The sequence below is a fragment of the Rhyacophila brunnea genome, unplaced genomic scaffold (assembly GCF_057557595.1).
Source record: "Rhyacophila brunnea isolate RB1 unplaced genomic scaffold, BYU_Rbru_1.0 scaffold_23, whole genome shotgun sequence".
NCBI lineage: Eukaryota > Metazoa > Arthropoda > Insecta > Trichoptera > Rhyacophilidae > Rhyacophila > Rhyacophila brunnea.
In genome coordinates, this window is record NW_028232893.1 from 19353299 (window position 1) to 19378828 (window position 25530).

At 33.1% G+C, this 25530-nt stretch overlaps 1 protein-coding gene across 7 annotated transcripts in view; it reads right to left on the bottom strand.

Moving 5' to 3' along the window:
- Positions 1 to 14875, bottom strand: part of LOC147069651 (clavesin-2-like) — a 35976-nt gene extending 21101 nt beyond the window's left edge. The window contains exons 1-2 of one of the 7 annotated variants that reach the window (XM_085950212.1): positions 14813 to 14858; positions 14164 to 14325 (exon numbers count right to left, since the gene is read on the bottom strand). The gene's annotated coding sequence lies outside the window, so the exon portion shown is untranslated. Of the gene's footprint in view, positions 1 to 9207; positions 9268 to 14163; positions 14326 to 14703 lie in introns of those variants that run through there. The other 6 variants (XM_085950213.1, XM_085950215.1, XM_085950214.1 and 3 more) reach the window with 6 other exon arrangements.
- Positions 14876 to 25530: the final 10655 nt, after the last annotated feature.

Here is a 25530-nt window from a genome sequence, read left to right on the forward strand (position 1 = left end):
TATATTATGATTCAAAAGAAAATTAAAAAACGTTGTAAATAAAAAGTTCTTTTTATCTTGTAATTATTAAGAAATTAACAACGTCCACCTAAACTCATTCTCACGCAAGTGGAATGTATCACTGATCGGTTGATCAGTTATTACCCTCCCAAATTGGCATTACCAGTAGCAAGTTAGCTATGCATCTTGGAGAACATACATTAATTATTAATACTCTTGATTTATAAGATAGTTATCAGGGACACACAGATTGATACTACCAAGAATGGAAGAGTTCTCATTTACGTAATATACGTAGCCAAATACAGATATTTAGGTTTTTTTATTATCTTTTTCTTAATACAGAAACTACTTGAAGTTGGTCATTATAATTTACTTATTTTTTCGTCAGAATCAATTGTAAAGTGTAATTAAATTAATTATTATAAATATTCACCTACATAATAACGGATGTCTTTTTGTTGTTGCGTAGATAGTGTACGATTAGTACGATAGTACGATTTAACAAGGCTGACATAATTATCCAAAATTACTAATTAACAATTTTATCTTATTAAAATACTTTATTGGATTCAATAATCAATTGACAATTTGAAAATCAGGTATTTAACATAACTTATCGGTTTGGCGACTAAAATAAAAGTCCTTTTTACATTCACTAAATGCTTAATAAATAACATGAACACTGGATAGCGATTTATTGTACTTGCGATCAGCAGCGGCTCCTCTAATACCATGCAAGTGCTACGCACTGCCCGCATTTTTGAAGACATCGCACAACTTTTCATTGTTATTCATATGTGTATCACTCACTTCGCGAAGTAGAACATGTAACAGAATTATGAACAATACTCCGTTGATGAGCGCAAAGCGATTGCGTCCAAATAGATTTTCAGTTTGCACAGGATTACAATGAGGTCATTGTATACTACTTAAATGGTGGTCGAATGTTCCTGTGGTGGCGTTTTGTGTTGAATTTTTTACACACTTTTAGATCGGCGCACGAAACGAAGGACTCTAGAAACAAAAACGCCAGTTTCTGTTTTATAACAATATTAACGAGTTAATTTTTAACAATTTTACAGTTAACATTTTTAATGAATCGTCAACGTTTTTACGAAAATACAAACTGCCGCGTTTATTTTTAAACCACTCAAATGCATTCAAAATAATAAAAAAAACACAACAGCCGGTTAATTATTTGACTGACGCATTGTTCACTCGGAGCGTAAAGCCATAAACTGTGATATTTATATTTATTTATTGATATTAAATCATTCTAGCTGTTCAAAAAGTTTTTTGAGAAATAGAATAAATAAACAAAGACATATTATTTAATTCAACTTCTGAGAAGATAGACGTTTCAGCTATTTGACACTAAGTTATTTTAGTTTATGGACACGGCAGCCTTTGGTGATTGAGGTAATCATGAAAATACGCTTTACGACCTTACGTGGCTAGGACACGTGTTCCGGATGCCGCCAAAGAGTGTGACACTTCGTACCCTTATGGCACAGCCTCAAGGGTTCCGTCACTATGACCGGCCCTCCCTCACCCTGCAGCGGTATCACAAAAGCGACTTACGTGCTGCAGGTCTGACATGGCGGGAGGCCCAAGAGTTGGCGATGGACCGAGGGAAGTGGCGCAAACTTGTGCTTGCCCTATGCCCCAATGCTGGGTCGTGACAGGGTGAAAGAAGAAGATCTTCTCTTTATAGAAGATAAACCATTGCGCACTACCAGAAAATGCTATTCTGAAGACCACCGGCCGCCACTACTTGCGATATTATGTTCCCACGGATAGTGGTCAATCAAGGAGAGAATATCTCGTGATACAATAATCTGTACTTATAGCGGATACAGCAGATATTCCATAAAAAAATCATAAACTATAGATTTTATGATGTGAACATTACCATTCATGTTACTACACCCTCTACAATATCGTGGGAATATAGCTAGTTCATAATAATCTAAAGTTATTCCTTAATAAAAACATCCCTTGCTGTAATATTTAAAAATATTACATAATACTGTGGGAGTTCATTCAGTCATAAATGTACTTATTGATTTATGTCTTATATCTAATAATATTTTATAACAATATAATATACGACATTTTTAACTGTCAAAGCGAGCTGTGATACTGCGCTCACTTTTTGACATGTATGATCAGTAAGTCTGATAAATCAACGTTAATCAGTCGTTAATAGAGTTATACTTGAAAAAAGCTACCGAATTATCCAAATTTACTTTGAAAACCAGTCGTCGATTCGAGCAACTTATAGATGACTTCATTATTTTTATAGCCCACACAGGGAACTCAGAAATAATTGGAACAGAAAATATACCTAACGGACGAGGAGTAACAGGCAACCGATCTCGAGTGTGGAAGCATATGGAATAAACTTAATCACGTGTAAAGAATACGCTTATCTTTCGTTCTGAAGTGTATTGGGAAATAGCCTACGTTAAAGTTCCCACCACCACCCGTCATATATGCACAGCCGTGGATATGCACGGCCGCTTTCCATGACACTTTAAACGTGGCTGAAAGAAGTGATTTTAAGTGCTCATTCCGTCCCGAAACGGAGCCGCACGGGACTGATGCTGCAACCATGCACCGTAGTGCTTAAAAAAGAAAGTTAAGAAAGATTTTTTTTTTTTTTGGGAAATAGCCTATCGGAAATCTATTTATTAATCTGTTCTGTGTGCGTATGAAATCTATCAACAATTCGATGGATGACTTGCTCAGATGGATGGATATGTACGCACAGTAGCGAATGGTGAAAATAGGCTGTTAAGATCCGCCATAAATAGTGCATAAACTTTGTCAGTCATACGTATTTGTTTTCATTTAAATAATACTACAATTTATTATTGACAGATGGTGGTGGTTAGTTTTGAAAATCATCCCTGCGAAAACCAAACCATAATAGATAATAGCCAAAAAATACTCGTTTATCTACAAAATATATAAAACTATGCAGTTAAATCATACATAACTTTGGATAGATATTATTGATATAATTAAGCAGGGTTTAATTGATTTTAAAAAAACCAACCAACACCATCTGTAAATAATTATAGTCTTAGTGCAATAAAAACAAATACGTGTGACTAACAAAGTTTAATGTGCACTATTTATGGCGGATCTTAACAGCCTACCTCCACCCTTCTCTACTGTGCTTACATATTCATCCATCTGAGCAAGTCATCCATCGAATTGTGGATAGATTTAATACCACAATTATACTCTCTAACAGTGGCGAAGACTCCATACTAGCCGATTATTTAAAGCCTACCTTCTTAAGAAGAATAATTTATATTTTCATATTGACGTATTTATATAAGTAATCACAAATAATAATATATTCAATATGCCCAAAGACATCTATCGTATAATTGTCATAATTTTACGATCTTTTTCTATATTTCAATAAGCACCATCTATGGCATCTCTCAAAAGTTTGAAAAAATAAAACACACCGCGCTTCGCTTCACATATTGTATATGATTATTTTGGCGTGAATCGTCGGGTTTTTCAATATAAAGTTTTTTTCTCATAATTTCAAAATATCTGGCGTCCCGCATACAAATCTACAAGTTGTTTCGTTAGCGCTTACATCCCTAGAGCACATTTATTCAAAATAATTAATAAGAAGATAATTTCAAAAATAATTTCTATGGGATTCAATCACATAAATATGTATTGATTGTTGTTAAAAATATATTATAATAATTTATCTCGTGATTTTTATTTATCTATTAGTTCACTCATTAGACAATTTAGATATCTGATATTGTACCTACCTAAGTCTGTGTTTTAAATACATAAGTATTTTAAAATGTCTAGTTTTACGGGTTAAATTATAAATTGTTATGGAACATAATATATACACAACAACGGATATTTTCAAAGATGATAGGTAATATATTTTGAACGTGTGTTACGTTTATAAATGTTTAGGAAAATACATAAGAAAATACATAATCAAACTAATTGCTTATTTTTATAACCTAATTATAACAAACCAATTATTAAGCTTTTGAAATTTCTTCGTTTTAACGTACATATTCACCAGTAGTAATACATATTAGGTTATCTTCTTATTTCCCGTAAACATACTCCCACAGCCTACCTCTTTCAAAAAGTCACCCTTCGCCACTGCTCTCTAAAGTCTAAATGATGCGATAGCACAAAAACGTCGAAGGAATGTACGTAATGAAGAGAGCATCGCCGCAGTGAACGAAAGAAGAGTATCCACATTGAATTGGGAGTTGTCCGTCCACTACGTAGAAAAATTGGCGCAAAGATCTTAGCCTACAGTCTACACCCTTATAAGATCCAGCTGGTGAAGAAATTATATTACAAGAAGGTTTTGTACAGAGTTTTTTTGTCATGTAACGCGGTGGAACGGCGTTCCAGCACCTTTTTTCACGGTATTTTTAATGTTTCAAAAATAATTACAATCTATATTTTATATAATTCCTAAATATTTTAATCCACGTTGAAAGAATCGATTGGAAAAAGATGCTAGATCGCAAAGATGAAATATTGGCCTGAAGATATTGATAATCAGTTGACATTTGGAGAGATGGAAATTAGAAACAAATGTCAATCAGACTACAACTAGGGATTGCAATACCGGTATTCCAGTATTTATCAATATCAAAATACCGGTTTTTAAAATCCAAAATACCGAAATTTCCGGTATTAAGAAAGCACACTTGTTTTCGTTTTGGAAAATGAATTATAAGTTATATGCTGCTAAAATGCAAATATATTGAGTGAATCCAACAGAGGTGAAAAAATAAGAAAACAAATTTCATCAAATATAAATAATTATTTATATAAGTAATTATCGCGATGATATTATTTCGAAATAAAAAACATGAATGACAAAAATGTTCAATTATTCTATAATTATTGATGACTGTGCAAGCGTTGAATTTAAGAAGCTTTTCCTGCAGCCGGACTTATTTGCACTTGATGAAGTTTTAAGGGCTTTAGTTACAATTATCAATATATTATTCAAATTATTTGTAAAAAATCACTAGTTAATAGCCATATTTATTGATAAGCAGCTACTTCTGTTTTTTAATGTTAAGAAATATCGATATTCAATAAGAAATACCGAAAAACCGGTATTGACATTTTAATTCGGTATTGCAATCCCTAACTACAACTAGAAACACGAGAAATGATTTGTGGATTTTACGAATGCATTCTCGAAAAGACATATTATCCTGAAAATTATTGTGTTTGATAATCTATGCTTTGAAACATATTACCATTTTTTTCAAGTGAAAGTTCGCAAATGAATCTAATTATTACCCCAATAAGAGCTTTATAATAATATATAAACTAATAAGTTATGCGCTTCGTGGCATAGGAAAGACTGCTTTAAATTTCATTTAAATGATATTTGTATATAATTTTCTTTTGTATAAAGCTTGACAAGAAGTGAGTCCTGGCACCTTTCTTTTGTTCAATTGTCTTCCATAGCTAAATATAGATGATCGATCATACAGTGACGTCCCGCGGAGGTAGGCAGATTGAGCGTCGCTTGGGGGCGGCAGTTACTCGAAGGGCGGCAAATCCAGGAGAACCATTTGGTTTATACCTAATATAGAAATAGCTACCTAAACTTAGTAATAACAGAAAAACCTTTCCATTAAAAAAATCAGCTTACTGGTTATATAGTCTATTGAAACAGAGAGGCATTTAAATTAGATTTGGATGACATAATTACTGACTTTGTAAAAAAAAGCCAGGAAACTTATTTTATTTTAATCGTTGAGTGCTGATGAGTATTGAGACTATTAATAAAATAGTGTATTTATGATTAAAAGTAGGTTTATTATTAAATAAATACCAGGAAAAAATATATTGTCTACATGTTTTTCAATAATAGATAGCATGGTGAAAATGATCTGAAAATAATAAATGGTGTATTGCTAAACAAAACAAATGTGTCAAAAATATCAACCAAATAGGACCTCAGACTGGTGATTTGGGTAAATGTCTATCTTGATTAGGTGTAAGTATTATATTTATTCCCCTTTTATATGTAAATTTAATTTTGTATATTAGTGGTATATAATTTGATAGTAATGTACATATTATACAACACATTTCTTAGATACTGTAGTAATGAGAGGATGATAAAAAATACTGTATAAAAAATAGGGCGGCATTTTGGCGCTGCCTAGTGGCGGCATTTTATCTAGGGACGTCACTATCGATCAATACGGATACTTATACTTTGTTGTCAATGGTTTCTATTGATAATTTAACACAGCATATTTTTTTTCTCTTCACCTAATAGCTATGTACTTCAAAATAATTATTAAACAAACATTTTTTAACCAAAGCCTCTATAAATCAGTGGTGTTCAACTGTTTCAACTATCATCAATGAAAATTATTATTATTACATCGATACGTAACACGAATGTATCAAATCAGGGCCGCCACGAGGGGTACAGCTACCTGTTCTAGAGAACGCTTGACATAATATTATTATCTAATCTACCAATGAAAAAATATTTAGATATTACCGATAGCTTTTGTCACGTTAGCATACAAACTTTTCACATAAATAATAATCGTAAATTACCAATCATTAACGTCGTGTATTTCAATAATTTCAAGGAACCTAAAAATAAGGGAAGTGGGTTCTGCAGGAAGATACAATTCTCGAGTGTAGAGAACTATGGGATAAACTTAAATTTGCGTTAAAGAATAAATTATGCTATTTTACAACGTTTTTCTTAAGTCGTATTCTTATTTGCCCGGTACAAATCTTGCAATCAATTTGTAACTAACTTCCCGACTAGTTAGACATTTTTAACTTTTAGAATATATCAGAACACGATGCCAATATATTTTTTTAATACTTTTAGCCATCTTTAAGTAGAATTGAATTCATTTTCAGTTAATTCTGTTTAGTATGAAAAGTTATTTCGACACCATTATTGGTTGCTAGGGTCTGGGGTCGTAGCAATTAAATTATTAATATATACGTGCGTTACTATGGAAATCAATATGACATATTGTCAAGTACAAATTTTTTTGATCGTTTAAGCTAGTCAAGTCAAATTTATATGGTTCAACAGAAAATTTAAAAACGTTGTACATTAAAAGTTCTTTTTATCTTGTAATTTTTTATTAGTTATGTTCGTATCATAGTATTAAAGGTACATGCAAGTTTGTCATGACATGTATGGCATAAACCAAAACAAGCTTCAAAGTCTTGATTTATGGTGACTGACTTTCGCATTTACATCTAATCGATGTGCTCCGTGGCTAATTCAAATATTATTTATATTCACACTGAGGTCATGTATACCTATATTTATATATATATAATATGTATATACACAAACGAAACAACACGTTTCAATTGACAGTGGTATGTATGACGAAATTGTTGTGACCTCCCATTATGTCTTAAGCGTAAAGTGTTCAACTAATGTGTGCTATGTCATGTATGCCTGTGAAACGTGGGCTCTTAATGTAAGAGAATTTGAAAAATTACGTGTAGCTCAACGTGACATGGAAAGGTGTATGTTGAGGACAACGCGGAAAGATCACAAAATAAACCAATTGACAAAGAAGCAGACAGGAGTACACAATGTAATAGATGTCGCTGATGATATAACTGATGATATGAATTGATGGAACTGTGTGAGGCCTTCATCCAGGAGTGGATCGACCCCGGCTGATGATGATGATATATATTTATACATATAGGCTTATTTATGTTGACGTGTATTTGGCTTTTCACATGATATATAAAACATGGATATAGATTGAAGTAACAAAAATTTAGCGCGGGAAAAAAGGCGATAAGTTATATTAGATTGGGTTAGGCGGTTTCGAAGGCTACTTCCCCGACTGACGACTACTTTTACTCTCTTTCATTCAACCTCGCCGAGTCCTAACAACGGTATTTTTCTTCACTATTTATATTTCACTTTCTCACTTTGTTACGTTTATTTAAAAGTTACAACTATAATAATAAGAACACACAAGTTAGATCTAAATTTTTTCTTCCCAATTCTGTTGATTATAGGATTATTTATTGAGGATTTAGGCATTTTTGTAGTTCAAGTATCTTTTCACCAAATTACACAAATCCACATTTTAGTTAAATTTCAATTTATTTATTTTACATATTGTGGACATTACAAATTATAAGTTGTTCACAACATGACATTTAGAAACAAAGAAATATTACTAAAACAGTATTAGGTACATAAAAAAGAGATAGATCAGTATTAACTTATTCTACAGTAGAAATATGTACTTAAATACAAAAATATATATATATAAAGTATATAGGTACAAGGAAGTACACCGGATGAGTTAAGCAGACACTATTTTAAGAATTTATAAAACAACGTCCACCTATACTCATCCTCGCGTAGATGGAATATATCAACATCGGAAGCGATTTGGTTGAACAGAGTAATTGCCCTCCCAATTGGCATCACCAATGGCAGGTTAGTTCTGCTCCTCGGGAGAGCAAACAACTGATGCTCCCGATTTCTAAGATAGTTATCAGGGCCACACAAGTCAATACTACCAAGAATGGCAGAGTTCTCATTCACACCACGTAAAGTCGAAAAAATACGTGGCCAAATATTGATATCTTCTAGCACTTAAACTAAATAATAGATAAATAAATAGTGCACACTAAATTTTGTCAGTCAGACTCATTTGTTTTCATTAAACAAAGACCACAATGAGTAGACCAAACCATAATAGTTTTGGTTTGCTATGGGCGATCCGACAAAAATAATGCACACATTTTCCGTCATACTTTTTTTTGTTGTTGAATTAAGCATACGGATGGTATTGGATAGTTTTTTTTAAATTCATTAAGCCCTGTCTAACCAAACCATAGTCGATAAAAAATATTCTTCTGTCTATAAAATATCTTAAATTATGCTTAGTTTAATGGCATAATTTTAGATATTTTATAGATAAACGAATACTTTTATTACTAATATCAATATCTACTATAGCTTGGATTAGGCAGGGTTTAATTGAATTTAAAAAAAAATAACAAACACTATCTACACATTGTAGTCTTAGTTCAATAATTTACCTCCACCCCTCGCGACAGGTAAATATTATAATTAAGTACTTATGAATTAAATTAATGAATCGTGTAACTCCACCACTGAATGACACTCACCTTACAACGGTTCGCGACACAATGGTGTGTTTCGTCAAATCAGTTGAGAATATCTGCTCTAACACTATTATATATGCACATTATTTAATATTAACTAGGTAAGTATATGATATACTCGCACACTAAACTGATGTGGTAGAGCACAAGGTTGTTTTTTTTATTCATTATAGGAAGTATTTTTGAGGTAGTTACATAACTTACTTTTTATGTTTTATTCAATAAAAAAAGAATCTTTTAAACCTAAAAACAATTAAGTAATTGATTAATTTATTTATTATGTATTTTTACCTTCGAGCATATTTGTATGACACGTATTCGTAAATTGCGAACACAGCTATATTGGTTTTTTAAAGCACATATTTTTACTTCTTTGTGGGTTCATTTATAATCCGAATACTAGCAAGTATCAATGATTTCCATATTCCCGCCAATATCACTTGTAACTAGGGAATCCAATCCTGAGCCAAAATTCTGATCCCGGGATTTCGGGATTACAATTTGACAATCCCGGTATCCCGGGACTGGTCCCGGGATTGGAATTTTTTCCATGTTACTGTTTCTGATAGTAAAGATTTAATGAATGGATTAGCGAGATTTAAAATAGTAAAGCAAATCATGGTGTACTTATGGCCTTTCCGCTTCATAAACCTAATTAGTCAGCCAAATATGAAACTGCCGTAAGACGTATGAGATCATGGTGGAATTACTTTGTAGTGCGAAGTATTGTTTTTTTTTCCAATCTTTCTCATTTTTATTAATTTAAGTGAAAAAATAAAATGAATCGGCAACTTACAGATGGGTATAAATCAAACTTCATTGAAACTCAGTTTATTTGTTATTAAAAGTATTTTTTCTGTTATATTTTCGTTTTTATTTTATTTTCCATAAAATTTAATAAAAAAATCAATCCCGAAAGTTTTGGGATTATGTTTATCAATCCCGGGATTCATAGGTATCGAAAATAGCTAAATTTGATAATAATATGACCAAAAACACAATTAATTGCATTATGTATAGGTAATAGACATTTATGTAAAAAAAAAAACATAAACAAGGAAGAGCCTTCGCCCAGTGAGTTGATTATTAGTATAAATAGACCACTAGACCATAATATCTTAATATTTTTCAAAGGCCACCTACATACCTACTCAGTGTAAATCACGTTACTCAACCGTAGTTCCGAAAAAATGGAATTCGGTTCCGTCAAATGAAATTGGAACCTTATGAATATGAATACCTAGTGAATTTTAATTTCATCACTCAAAAAGTAACCGCCATCTTTAGATTAATAAAGCCTGAGCATAACTTTTTGCACAACCAACGAGTGGTCCACTTTTCAGCTGTCAAAATCATTCCCTGATTGCTTGACATATTGATTCGCCCTTTCTCGTTACAAATTGAATTATAAAAATTTCTCAAATCAAATATATTAACTATCAGTATTATTTATAAATAATATACATTTCTGTTATTCATCAGCTGTCAAAGTCAGACTAGTCCTTCACACAAAAACCGGTGGTAATATCGATTTCCAAAAAATATGTAACATTGATATATGCATTAAGTACATATTTTGTAGAAGGTGTGTTAATTCTAGTGTATTATTTTTCATGTAACTTATCTATTCAAATCAAACCATTCCCTGCGTCAACACGACAGACGCGTCAGTATGAGCAGTCTATATAACAATGACAGTTCATACACAGACAACGACGGGAGGGGCGGAAAAAGTAGGACCAGTCGTTGTGAATGTATCGGCTTTCTACTTTAGTCGGCAATGCTATAGTATATCAAATAAAATATCCTCATTAAATGGAACATACGAGTATCATGTGGCAACCACAAATTTTGAACATTCAACAACATTAATAAAAAAAACTTTTATAAACATTACGTCTAAATGTGTTATGTTGTAACATTCATAACCAAAAAATTTGTACTATTTATGACTAGGGACCGGATTTATAAATTATGTTAGTGCATGTTTTGTTAGGGCATATTCACAGCAATGAGAGTTGCACAGAAATCCATTTTGAAAGACGCAGAATCCAAAAATAAAATTTTATTGTGCATATAAATGCATACTTGAGACATTAGTGCATATTTCATAAATAAATGCATATTTTAGGGCTTTTGCATTTATAATTTTATCGAAACTTTATCGATATATAACTAAATTAGGTAGGCAGATAGTTTAGATGCACTTGCATTTTTAATGGCATCCCCGAGCATTTCATTAATTTATAAGAAAAAATGAAGTCAACTCGGGCACCTTCATTTAAATTTTGCGCAATCACCTCTGTGGACGTTGAGAGATCATTTTCCACGTATAAACAAAATACTGATAGATATGCGGAAAATTTTAATGCCCGAGCACAATATCGAAAAAAATATTGTGACTTATTTTTTCGGACAAAAAAACAGCAAATAGTATTTAGGAATAGTTAAGTGTGTCGTTTTTGTTTTTTAAAGTTGTGTTTAGTTTACATAGTTTACATTTTGCATTTCTTGTTCAATTATTTGTACTTGTAAAAAACCCACTATTATTGTAGGTAATTGATTATTTGTGTTTTTTTTGTTATTTTATTATACCTATTGACTAAGATTATTAATTTGTTATTCGATTTTTTACACAGATTTTTATCATATTCAATGAAAAATTTGGTGATGAAGTACTTGTTATTTTGGGCCGCAACAAATGCCATTTCGGGCCGGGTTTGTGCACCACTGCAATACAGTGAATGGGTTAAGAAGCATGTGAGCGAAATGCATGTCGTCACTGTACAGGCCAATAATTATTGTCGTAACCCTCAAACATCAAATTGTTAAAGGAAGTGAAAAAAACTGTGGGCATTGGATTTACTTATTATTTTATATAATATTTATTTATTATTTTATAACGAATTGAGTGGCTTACTCTGTACGTACCCTATGGCTTACGTTTAGACTGGTTACATCATTTGGCTAGAATATTTTTTGTCAATTTACAAATGGCTTAAAAAATAGTTTTGAATTTTTTTGATATGATATATTTTTTTGGGATTTATGATACTTGGCCAGTCGTGCAAGAGTATGCAATAAGTCCATTACCATCAAAATGTCACTTTGATGAAAAGTGAGGGTTACGGCAATAATTGGCCTGTATAGTGACGAATACGTGATGAGAGGGTGTAACGTGCGTGTTCTGTTTATGCGATTCCGCAACAAAGACGCAAACTATCTCACATGAAAATTTGCGTGCATTAGAGAGAGGCAGATTATTATTAGATGTGCATACCTTTGGCAGACAGAGAGCGGAAGAGTATATGTGTGTAGATATTATTTGTAGCTAATGAAAGGTATATTATTATGTATTTCTAACAGCACTACTAGAATCAAAAGTCGCCGCAAGCTACTGGTACCTCCTGACCTAATTTACCTAACAACCTGCCATTGGTAATCCCAATTGGAAGGACATTTACTGTATTCAACCAAATCGCTTCAGATATTGATTTATTCCACTTGCGTTGGAGGGATCTGTGTGAACGGTGTTTTAAATACCTATTATGCATTATTAGGCATGTGTGACGCACAACAGAAGCGATTTCAAAATTGTGTTAGAGGTAAAAGTAAGTGCCTCCGGTTTATTTTTAGTAACTTTTTGTTGTTTTAATACGTCTACTTGTTGTCGAGTATCAACACAAAATAATCAAAAATTACAACCCCATTTTTTAAATGCTAATAATCCGCTCGTGAAACATGTAGTGCCGCAGGTGACTTTTTTACTATTAGAGCAACTTTGTGATGTGTGTTTATCTCACATATCTGATTGACTCACCACGTCGGGCCCCCCTGAGCCCGGGCCCTTAGACTAGAGTCCTTTCTGCCCCCCCCCCCCCTTGTGGGGGCCATGCCCCTGGGATTCGCGCCCATTTAAAAATATGTGTGTTCATTAAAAAAATGTCACATTCGTGTAAATAATTTATAACACACATATCTTATAACAGTCCCACGATGACCTGCCTATAGCGTCGTGGGTCCCAGGTTCGAATCCTGGGTCTGGCAAATACACATATTGTTTTTCAATTTGTTGAGCAAGTGGCTGACACCCATTTCTCATAAAAATAAAATCTGGTAATACAAACCTACACTCTGTGGATGCCCATTTGATCTTATTAGGATCGGACATGGTCGGGAAATATTGTATTATGTGTATGATAATTTAAAGGGAGAACAGAATTTCAAGGTTGGTTCCTTTTTATACTTCCGTGTTTTATGATTTTTTTTCTATTTTAGTTATGCTGTGTCACGTATACCTACATAGTTTAATGTTGTTATTGCCTAATACTTATGTTTTTCCTCATTCCAAGCTGTGAACATCTTGCATTAATTTGTAATATTCACTAAAAAATTCAAATAAATAAGTTTGAATCAGCCACAAAAAAACCAATCTGCAAAATAAACTGTTTTTAAATATTACATTAATATAAATTTATTAGAATATTTTGAAAGACTGAGGATTTGAAAACGATTGAAGTACTTACCCACGCATAATTTACACACGAGAAAAGGTTCCACATGTAATTCAGGAAAATTGGATGAAACATATTAAATTTTAACTAGATTTACTCAACATAGTCATCTAACCCCTTTAATCCTCAGCTCTTCAATTAATATATTTTACTTATATATACCTACGTTATTCTATATATTCTGAATGTTCTAAAAAGAGTAATGCCGATAGTTAACAACCGATTCTCGTAAAAATACCGCTTTGTTAACTCCACGACGTACTTCTTTGTAGTGATAAATACAAGATAAAAAACCTTATAATAGTAATAAACAGTATAATAATATGTAGTATTTTTCCCAAATGCTGGATGTTTTTGTGATTATTTCACTGATCTACACTGCTGTCATTATTCATCATGGCTTGTTATAGTGTTAAATAGAAAAAAATGATAATACTATACTCACAATATTAGTTCGCTATCTCACAACCCACAATATTCGATTAGCACCGGTTTTTCCACTATTATTATTGGTCAGAAAAAATACTACAGATTTAATAACTATTGTATAAATTAATTATGTAGTTAGGTATCAAATATTTTTTGTGATTTAAATAATATCGAATAACTATAATTTATTAATAACACTTTGCTTAATAATTTATAGCCATATCATATTTTTAAAAAGAATTTTCGAAATAATAATTATTTTTGTTCTATTTTTAAATAATTTAATTTGATCTTTTATAGTAAAGTTATAAGAATCATAGACAAAAAACAATTCGAAATAAATAAACATCAATAGCTGTCTAATTTATTGCCATATAAAAAATAATAACGGATTAGTTTCTATTTTTGAATTTATTTTTAATATTGATCCCACATATTTATAAGAATCAAGCGATAAAAGAACAATTTATTCGAAATAGATTACTTAATATCAATATGTACGTATGTATAATGTTTTATAGTCAAATTATATTTAAAAATGAACATGAATTGGTACCGATTTTATAATTAGATTCTATTTTTGAATAATCAACATTGATATCTCATAGTTATGTTGATTGGAAATATTAAAATAACAATTCAAAATAAACACAAAAATCACCCACGGTTTCACAAGACAAGACCAATCACGGATAAAGTCGTTTACAAACTAACAAATCTTAAAAAAACAACAACAAGAATGGCTATACAATGATGGAAAAATAATAAATAAAAAAAAATATTCCGTCGATGTGAAATTAGCTTGGATCCAGTGCTCGAAATGGAATATTTTACGAACCGGAGCGCACAATATTTTATGAAAATGTTAACATAGTTATCTAATTGCTTGTGTATTTTATAAAAATAAGTGTGTTATGCCATGTCCACATTGGCAACAAGTTGCTGGCAACCTCATTAAATTTCGATTAAAATAATTTTGGTCAAACAAATTTTGATAATTATCGTGTAATTTAATGAGGTTACCAGTGTGGACAAACTTTTAGATTTTTACGTTAAATGGCAAATCTAGCTCACTGTCAAATTAATATGTCCACGAGATGGAGCGATACTTGTGGTGATTTTACGAACCGGAACGGCGCTCCGGTGCGTTCCGGTCCATTTCGAGCCCTGCTTGGATCCTACACCTATAATTATTACCGTCATTTCATTTCATGCTGTGATTACGGAAAACGCGACAAAACCATATAAAAGAACTTGATGGGTAAATGAAATATTTTTATAATTATCTATTATTCAAGGACATGATATTAATTATTAGGTTATGTTAACAGATTATGACAGAAAGGATTAATAAAGATTTTTAACCCTTCTACAACCAGACCACATTAAGAACGAGCCCAGATATCACAATTACTTACGCATACGAACAAAATGACGCGATATCGCGACGTAGTATTTGAGATTTTATGTATACAATATGTTTGAGTGCTTTTGGCCGCCTGAATAATGTCTTCAAAAGTGACCTTCCACCTGTGACGTCCCTAGACAAAATGCCGCCCCATTTTTTTTACAGTATTTTGTATCATCCGTGCACGGTGTGTCGTTTCTTGTCACCATGAACGTCGAATGGCAACGTAAGTAAGCTAGAAATCGTTAACTCGACAAATAAATTACAGCCCTGTTAAAAATTTTATGTTACTCGTAATTAAAACATTTTGTTTCCAATCAGTAAACTGATTTTTTTAATAGAAAGATATTTACGTTATTACTAAGTTTAGGTAGCTATTTATATATATACCAAATAATTCTACTCCATTTGCCGCCCTTCGAGTAACTGCCGCCCCCAAGCGACGCTCAATCTGCCTAACCCCACGGGACGTCACTGCCTTCCACTGTGCCTAAAGCCAGTGTGTGCTTCCCGTAATCACATATGCGTGGACCCTAAGTAAAAGAGAGATCCAGAAACTTAGAGTAGCACAACGTCGCGTGGAGAGGTGCATGCTGTGCATAACGCGAAACCACAAAAAGAGGTATGAGTGGATAAGGAAGCAGACAACGGTTTGCGACGTGATCGAGTTCATTAAAAGCCTCAAATGGAGGGTTTGCGTTGTAATAGTAAAGTGTAATAGTAGTAATGGAGATGGGCTGGACACATAGCTCGAAGAAGAGACAATCGTTGGACAAATTTAGTCATCCAGTGGTATCCAAGAGGTACAAAACGTCCGCAAGGAGGCCGCTGGATCGATAAAATGATAAAGTTCTGCGGAAGTACGTGGCAACGCAACGCTCATGACCGTGAGAAGTGGAAGCAGCTTGAAGAGGCCTTCATCCAGCAGTGGATAGATTCAGGCTGATGAAGATACAATATGTATATACCTACTTACAGCACTCATGTCCAACTTCAAGTAAAGGCTCGTTTTCACGGACTTAGTGCAAATCATTCGTACTCACTACTCTCACTTATACCGCCGCGTGAATTAGTAATAAGCATTAGTATTCAGTCTATTTACACGTGTTGGTATTAGTGCAAGTAGCGAGTACTAAAGATTAGTTTTAAACCCGTAGAAACAAGCCTTAAGGTGTAATCTATCTGATACCTCTACCCATGTCATTGCCTCTACCACACTTTACAATCATCATCAGTCATCAACTTGACTGAAGAGGTGTTACAAATTAATCAACAACACTAATGATTATCGTTCACCATCACAAAGAAATACTCGATTTCCCATTCGTCGTGAAAATTACAAATTTTGGTTTTCTTTTGGGCACTCATTATCATCAAATTATTCTCCTACTGTGCAAATAGCCTACTGCGCGAAGTTGGTGGAAAATTACTGCTCAGTTTAAAGTGCGAGGATTCACATCTTCTCTTTCTCTCATTCCTGCGAGAGGCCGTGTGTGAAGCAATACGAATCAAGTGATAGGACGAGGTCACGCGGGCGTCCTCATAGTTAATTTGGAAACGAATTTCACGTAAGCTGGTTAAAGAAATAAAGATAGGAATTGTTAAGTGCGTACATAAGTGAAACAGCAAATAATTTTCAACTGTATGTGGAACTATATTACGGCCGCGTTGCCATTCGGAGAGCGATAGTCGAGGCGTCTGCACGTCGATTCATTTTGTCATGGCATCGGATGAAAATATTCTTAAATCGTGTAAAGATGACTAAAAAACTTTACGTATGTACTTAAAAATGAAAACATTTCAAGTAATATACTATTATTATTACGAATATAATAATAAACATAACATAAAATGGACGCATGTTGAACTTTTATCACAAATTATATTTCGTTCGGCTTCCGTCATTTGCACCCGCGACCCGCATTCCGCGCATCGCCTAGTCACGATCTTTTTAGACCATGCCTCAGCTGAGGTATGGCCTTAATGCTTCTCCTTAAAACACTCAATGAAAGTATATTATCATATTATTACAATAATTGAATGTATTTGTGTTCACTACCAAAATCCATCCCGTGATCGACGTGTTGGATATGTCTGGCACACAGAATCGATAAATCTCTGTAAAATGGTTCCCGTGCAAAAAAAAATGTAGGTAGGTACCGAAAAATCGTGATATCAGAACAATGGGTTGTTTATAACAGAAATGCTCATATTTATTTGGTAAATCATTCTTCGACGTGAGAAGAAAATGATTTCCTAGTCATAAAAAAACACAAATGATTTTTTTTTATGTAATAACTTTCTTAAAATTTACCTATTCGTGAGGTTACTGCCAAAAGTTGGTAAGTCTCGAAATCATGTTATGAAGTATTGCAATTTGAAAGTTTGACACGCCCTCTAAAATCGGGCGTAATTTCTTTGTGTGTAATGTAATATAATGTGCATGTTCTATCTATAACGTGGGTGTCAATAAGGTTGATCGCGAAATGATTGTTGATTATTGAAATGAAATGACTATTTTTTCACATGATTAGTGCTGTATACGCTTAGAAAAACTGAATATGCCTGTATCCAAGTTTGAAAATAAAATAATGTTCCGAGAATGATGCAACAACTCAATACTTCGGTTTCTACAAATTATGAAAATAATAAATGCATCGAAGAAGTCAAGAAAATGACAACGGAATTTGAGTACCGCTTCCAAGATTTAAAAAAAAAACTAAATGGCATGGTTTTATTTATTCTTTTTATTATGCCATCCCCTAGCATCCCCATCAAGGCGATCTTATCTTTGTCGCCTGCCATCCGGAACAGTTCAGTGGAGCTGCACTCGTACCAATCACGGAGGTTCTTAAGCTACGAAATGCGGCGCCGTCCTCTGCTACGCTTCCCATTGATCTTGCCTTGAATGACAAGTTGGGTAATGCTGTATTTTTGTATTCTCATAATGTGGCCGAGGTACTGTAGTTTCCTGGTTTTGATACTACGTAGAACTTCTCGGTACTTCCCCATTCGATTGAGAACTTCAACATTATTTGTCACCCGGTCAGTCCAAGGAATTTTGAGGATGCGTCTATACAGCCACATCTCGAAAGCTTCAAGTCTCCGTGACATCTCTTGGTTTAGCGTCCATACTTCCATACCATAGAAAAGAATTGAGAGCACATAACAACGTACCATACGCAGTCTCAGACCTAAGTTAAGATCTCGATTGCTAAGGAGGCGTCTCATTTTGAGAAAGGCGATTCTTGCGATCTCAATTCTAGTTTTTATTTCCCGAGACTGGTCCCATTTCTCATTGACCCATGTACCTAAATATTTATAATGGGTCACACGTTCGGTTGGTTCGCTGTTAATGACAATATTTATGAGTTTTCCAATTGATACCAGAAAAAAAACAGAAGTAATTGCAGGAAACCTTCTGACACTTTTGCATAATATGGGTATGTTGAAACTTGAAGAGGAAATAATTACTCTGCAAAATAAACAAGAGCTTCGGAAGCTAAAAATAAAATTTATGTATTCAAAATAAAATAACTAGGTACAGTTATTTATGTAAATATTTTTTTCTATGTACATCGCTTTATTTAATTTTCTTATTAAGATTCTATTTTGATGTTAGTAGCAGGATATCTATGATGCTTTGGGTAATATTGTATACCTACTCAATTTGTGAGAAATAGCCATATTTTTAAGATTTTGGTATACCTAATTTAATAATCGTATGACTGGTTTGAAATGTGTCGACGTCCCGTTTAAGTATTCTGACGAATCGATAGCGTCATCTGCCTCGGCGACATAAAACCGCTTCGGTCGCCTGCCGCCAATTAATACCTGCCGAAGGGGCCGACCACTCGACGTCCCCAATTGCCTTACGAAGTGTCAAAAACTATTTACCCAAACCGCTAAGCGAGGTAAATACAGAGGCGCGTTTCTCTAACGTAACTTGACGCAACCGATTCGTGAGAAAATTTAAAAGGGGGCCTCCGAAGAGTTAAAACCAGACACACATCTTTGAGTCGTAGGGGTTTTTCGCCTGCCGCGCTAATGTTGGGTCCTATAAAATGAATGGATGTATTCAGAAGGTTTTGATTAAATATACCTTCATTATTGTAATACGGTGCATGGTTGCAGCATCAGTCCCGTGCGGCTCCGTCTCTGGACGGAATGACCACTTAAAATCACTTCTTTCAGACACGTTTAAAGCGTCATAGAAAGCGGCCGTGCATATATGACGGGTGGTGGTGGGCACTTTAACTTTCGTTCTATTCGATTGTAAATAAAAATTCATGAAAACTATATTACAAATGCTAAATTTGTAGATATTCTGCTGTAAGTATGGTCTTATGTATTATGATTTGCATGGCCCCCACATCCTGAAACGAGCCCCCAGGTTAGAATTTTTTGCGGGTCCCCCTACCTATCGCTAAGGTTAAAGGCAGTCTGGCGCTCTACAGTGACGTTTTCCAAATATGTTCCAGGTCAAATAAAATGTATTAGTGTATTTTTAGCGATTTTTTTAACTTACATCGAATTATGGAGTTGTAGAGTATCAACACACAAAAACCAAAAATAGTATTGCGTAACCTTATATTTTAAAATGGTAATAACCCCGAAATAAAATAGCCCGCAGGCGACTTTTTTACTATTAGAGCAAATTTAAGATGTGTGTTTATTTCATTTATTTGGTTGACCCGCTACGCCGGGCCCCCCTTTAGCCCTGTCAGCCCTCCCCCCCTTGTGGGGGCCATGATGAATGATGATTTGTAGCAAAGGAGACTGTTTCAATTAAACCATGTTTGTATAATTGAAACAAAATAAAAATTTAAAATTGTTTGAATGCATCAATTTATTTGAAAATTATGATAATATGTAATTCGATTGTACACTTTTTACCGTAGGGGGCCTCAAAATCAGTTAGTGCATCGAGGACCAACGTCACTAAGCGCGCCGCTGGGTAAATAATACGAATGCGTGAAAGCGAAATGATTGTTGGTCGATCACCAAAAGTATTTAATTTATTTATTCATATTTGGAAGTATAATGGGATTTTATTTTCATATGATTAGTGCTGTATAAGTCATGCAGATTTTTTTCATAATATTAATTCTCGCATTCAACAGTGTTATTTTATAGAAAAATCAATCTGACATTTGTAAAACATTGCGAAGATAGAATAGATAACACTGCCTGCGATTTTTGTTTAAAATAATACATACCTTGGTTCGAGCCTATTTTTGGTTTACCTACGCCTTAAAAACAATGTTGCCTGATCGTAATTTTAGAGGTCAAGGTCTTATTTTTAAGGAAAATTAAATGGTTTAACAATAGGTACCTATGAGCGAACAATAAATAGGTAGCTATTTATGATTTTATGACACCTCAAGGCAATATTGGCAACCGAATTTATCCTTGAGGATCAAAATATCGTGGGTATACTGCGGAAAAGCATTAAGGGGGGACATGCTCAGCGTAGGTCAAAATGGAGCTTTTGTTCTATTTTCAAAGCATGATCCTGGGCATACCTTAAACGTTGTAGATAATCTATTTATATAATTTTGAAGCCTTATTATCCTTTATATTTATTTTAAACATTTGATGACTGCATAAAGTATTTTTATTACATAAAATAGTATTCTTTTAAACCTCTCGCTCTAATGTTTTAGAATATAGTCATATTTCAGTACATAAATGTGCAGTGGTGTTAAGATTTCTTACATTTAATAATTTTTAAACGCATTTATAAAACCATCAGTATAATTTATATCGACATTATTGTAGTGAAATATTTACGATAAAAAATTATATTGATAATATCTGTGATCCCAAATTTGACAAGAATTGGGCATTTTATTATTCAAAAAATGGGCAAGATATTTGAAGATAATTCTAAAGATACTCATTATAAGCTATGTCTTTGAACATTCAAGTGTGATAAACATCCTCCGAATAATGATCGCTTTATAATAATTATTGACCTAAGAATAAGGTAGTGTTTTTGTGAAATACGCCATTTCTTTTGGCATTCCCCAGTGGTTAAGCTACAACATACGGCCGTAGCCATAAATTGACAAACTATAATTATAATATAATTAAAGTAGGGAGTAAAATTATGTTAACGCGCGAGTTTGAACATGTACCTAACCGATTTTTTTTTAAACGGTACATGTTCAAACACGCGCGTCAATATCATTTTACTCCCTACTTCAATTATAGTTTGTCAATTAATGGCTACGGTCGTATGTTGTAGCTTAACTACTGGGGAATGACAAAAGAAATGGCGTATTTCAAAAAAACACTACCTTATTCTTAGGTCAATAATTATTATAAAGCAATCATTATTCATAAGATGTTTATCACACTTGAATGGTCAAAAACATAGCTTATAATAAGTATCTTTAGAATCATCTTCAAATGTGTTAATCTTGGCGATTTTTTCAATAATAAAATGCCTAATTCTTGTCAAATTTGGGATCACAGAGATTATCAATATAATTTTTTATCGTGAATATTTTACAAAAATTATCTCGTCATAAATTTACTAATGGTTTTATAAATGCGTTTAAAAATTAATAAATGTAAAAAATCTTATCACCACTGCACAGTTATGTACCGAAATATGACTATATTCTAAAACATTAGAGCGAGAGGTTTAAAAGAATACTATTTTATGTAACAAAAATACTTTATGCAGTCATCAAATGTTTAAAATAACTATAAAGGATAATAAGGCTTTAAAATTATATAAATAGATTATCTACAACGTTTAAAGAGTGTCCAGGATCATGGTTTGAAAATACAATAAAAACTCAATTTTGACCTACGACGAGCATGTGGGCCGTTAATGTTATACTATAACAATATTTATTGTTAATACTAGTCTTCTTCCCCCCCCCACCAGGAGCGGCAAAAATACAAATTATTTAAGTGAATAGAACATTACTTCTTCCTTTTCGCGAAGGCATCTTCAGGCACTATGCACACTCACCAATGGTTAAACACACATGTCAGTGTCAAACCCAGGTCACAAAAACGACTCATGGAATAGTACAAAACTTAAATCCATTAGAATATGGATAATAGGTTGAGCAAGTCGATTTTATCAGTTTCTCGTAAAAAAACAAAAATCTGTTAACCTTTTCTATGCCTCACAATATTACTATGGCAGTATCTAACAGGCCGCAGATTTTTAACGCCACACGTTGAATGTAGAGCGAAAGTCTTACTAAAATCGCTGTAATACCAATAATTTGTAGATTAATATTTCATAATTATTTAAACAGATGTCACTGTGTTTAATTTTTTTAATTATGCAAATCAATCGACAGTGGCTAGTAATTTGAGTTTAAATTCAGGTGAGATAACTCGTGAAATTTGTATGTGCGGCCTGTCGATCATGGCCTCATAGAGCGAGATAACTCACTGAAGGCATTCTTTTCTTTCGACCATGTCCGATCTTAATAGGATCATATGGGCCTCCACGTAGTGGAGGTTTGTATTAACAGATTCTATTTTTACGAGAAATGGATGTCAGCCACTTGCTCAACCTATTAGGTCCATACTCTGACTCATACACAAATTGAAAAACAATATGTGTACTTGCCAGACCCAGGATTCGAACCTGGGACCCTCGACACTATAGACCGGCGCTTAAGCCATGCGGCCATCGTGGAAGTGGTGGGTGGAAGGCATAGAACCGGTTAATACTACCTCCACTCTGTGGAATTCCATAAAATATGATCTTAGGATCGGATACGGTTTAAAAATAAAAAATAAATATATATATTTTTTTTTTTTATACGGTATCGATCCTAAGATCATATTATTATATAATTTATAAGATTGCAATGACAAATCAAAAATAGTATTTTAAAAATATTAAAACAATAAATACAAGGGGTTAATTTCTTTTATTTCATACACAATTGGGTACATTTATACGGTGAATAGTATATTTTATAAAACATTACAAATGTGTGTTTATGTACAAAACTAACCATAGACTATTCAGTAGGTGGTTTAACAGTGTTTAGGTATATATTATTATATTATTAGAATTACTTATAGAAATAAGCTAAATATTAAGGGTTGATGATAAGATAAGATAAAAAAATGTCCTGGAGCGCTGATTTAATATAATATTATTTATTATCTACCACCATGAATCTAATTGAGATTTTAATTCTACGATAACTGAAGCAAATTTGATAAAAAAACAAAAGATAATAAGTCGAAAAAAAGAACATATAAAGAATAATATTCTTTTAGTACCAGTCTACGGGCTAAATTCAAAAGAGGTTCATAAACTAAGAGTAACATAACACAGTATGGAGCAGTAGCGAAGGGTGGAGATGGGCTGCCAAGATTCGACGTAAATAGTGCACATAAAACTTTTTCAATCATACATATTTGATTTCATTGAACTAAGAATATAGTGCTATTAATACATAAAAGTGCTTCTATCTCTGTTTGAGGTTCGTGTGGACTGGCTGCTTTGGTATAACTACGCTCAATTTGTCCTCTTAAGTCGATCAAAACAATTAAATATGACTTGACAAAGTATACACTATTTTTGTTGGATCTCCACAGCTTATCTTTACTATCTAGAATAGTTTGGTTTAGGCAAGGTTTAATTTAATTTTAAAAATTAATCAGCACCATCTGCAATGTGTGGGTACGTACTATTAGTTCATTGAAAACAAATTAGTATGACAGACAACATTTAGTGTGCACTATTTATGTTGGATAGTAACAGTCCATCTCCAACCTTCGCCACTGCTAAATAATATTGTACCTTCTACAAAATTATCTGTTTAAAAATATAAAAGAGGTACTCGATGACAGCGGTAATGAAAGATAAAACTGAATTCAATTCATTATAATTGAATATGATAAACTATTTGCTCTCAATTTTGCGAACCAATTTATCAGTTGCAGTGATTATAAAATAATTACTACATTTTACAGCATAGTATTAATATTATGGTAATAATAATAAATATGTATTTATTTGAGATAAGTAGTGGTTTTATCACATTATTAACCACATATTTATAAATAGATGATTAAATGACTTGATGGCCTTATTCTAAATAAAATATATTATTAACCTTTCATTATAAACTATATAAGAATCAGACTGCCTCAGAATGTGTATATACTAAAATATCAATCATGGAAACCATACAGGGTTTGTAACAATTCATCTTCCGTTGGCATGAAATTCAACGATATGTGTAACAGCCATTCCTGTACCGATTCGGTCGACCTTCAGATCTGTGACGGACAGAACATTGAGTACCTACTACCGACAGTTTCAGGAAACATCGCGGAAGAGTTAGTGAATATTCAACTCAATTTGGAAGAACGAAGACTTTTTGCAAATTCTCTTTGAAGGGGCCAAAAAATTTAGGGACACCATTTTTTAAAAACAATCAATAACCGGTTCTATGCCTTCAGCAAGTTTTCTCGCTCTATGAGGCCGTGATCAACAGGCAGCACATACAAATTTTGCGAGTTATCTTCTCTGACTTTAAAACTCAAATTACTAGCCACTGTCGTTTGATATGCATATTTAAAAAAATTAAACACACAGTGACATCTGTTTGAATAATTATGAAATACTATGCCGCAAATCATCGATACTACAACAATTTAGTAAGAGCGCTTCGCTCCATATTCAAAGTATGTCGTTAAAAATCTACAGCCTGTCGGATACTGCCATACTAATATTGTGAGGCATAGAAAAGGTTAGAAACATATTATAGATAACTATAATAAGTACAAAGGAAAAAATATTTATTATATGGAAAAGTAGTATGTTTTCAAATAAACAGATTTACACAAAAGTTTTCTGGAATGTAATGGGACACGTTAAACAGCCCAACGCAACGTGAAGTGTTGTAATAATATTATATTATGAGTCTTCCTTGCTCACATGTGCTGTGCTTTATTTAATATATAACGCACAGTTTT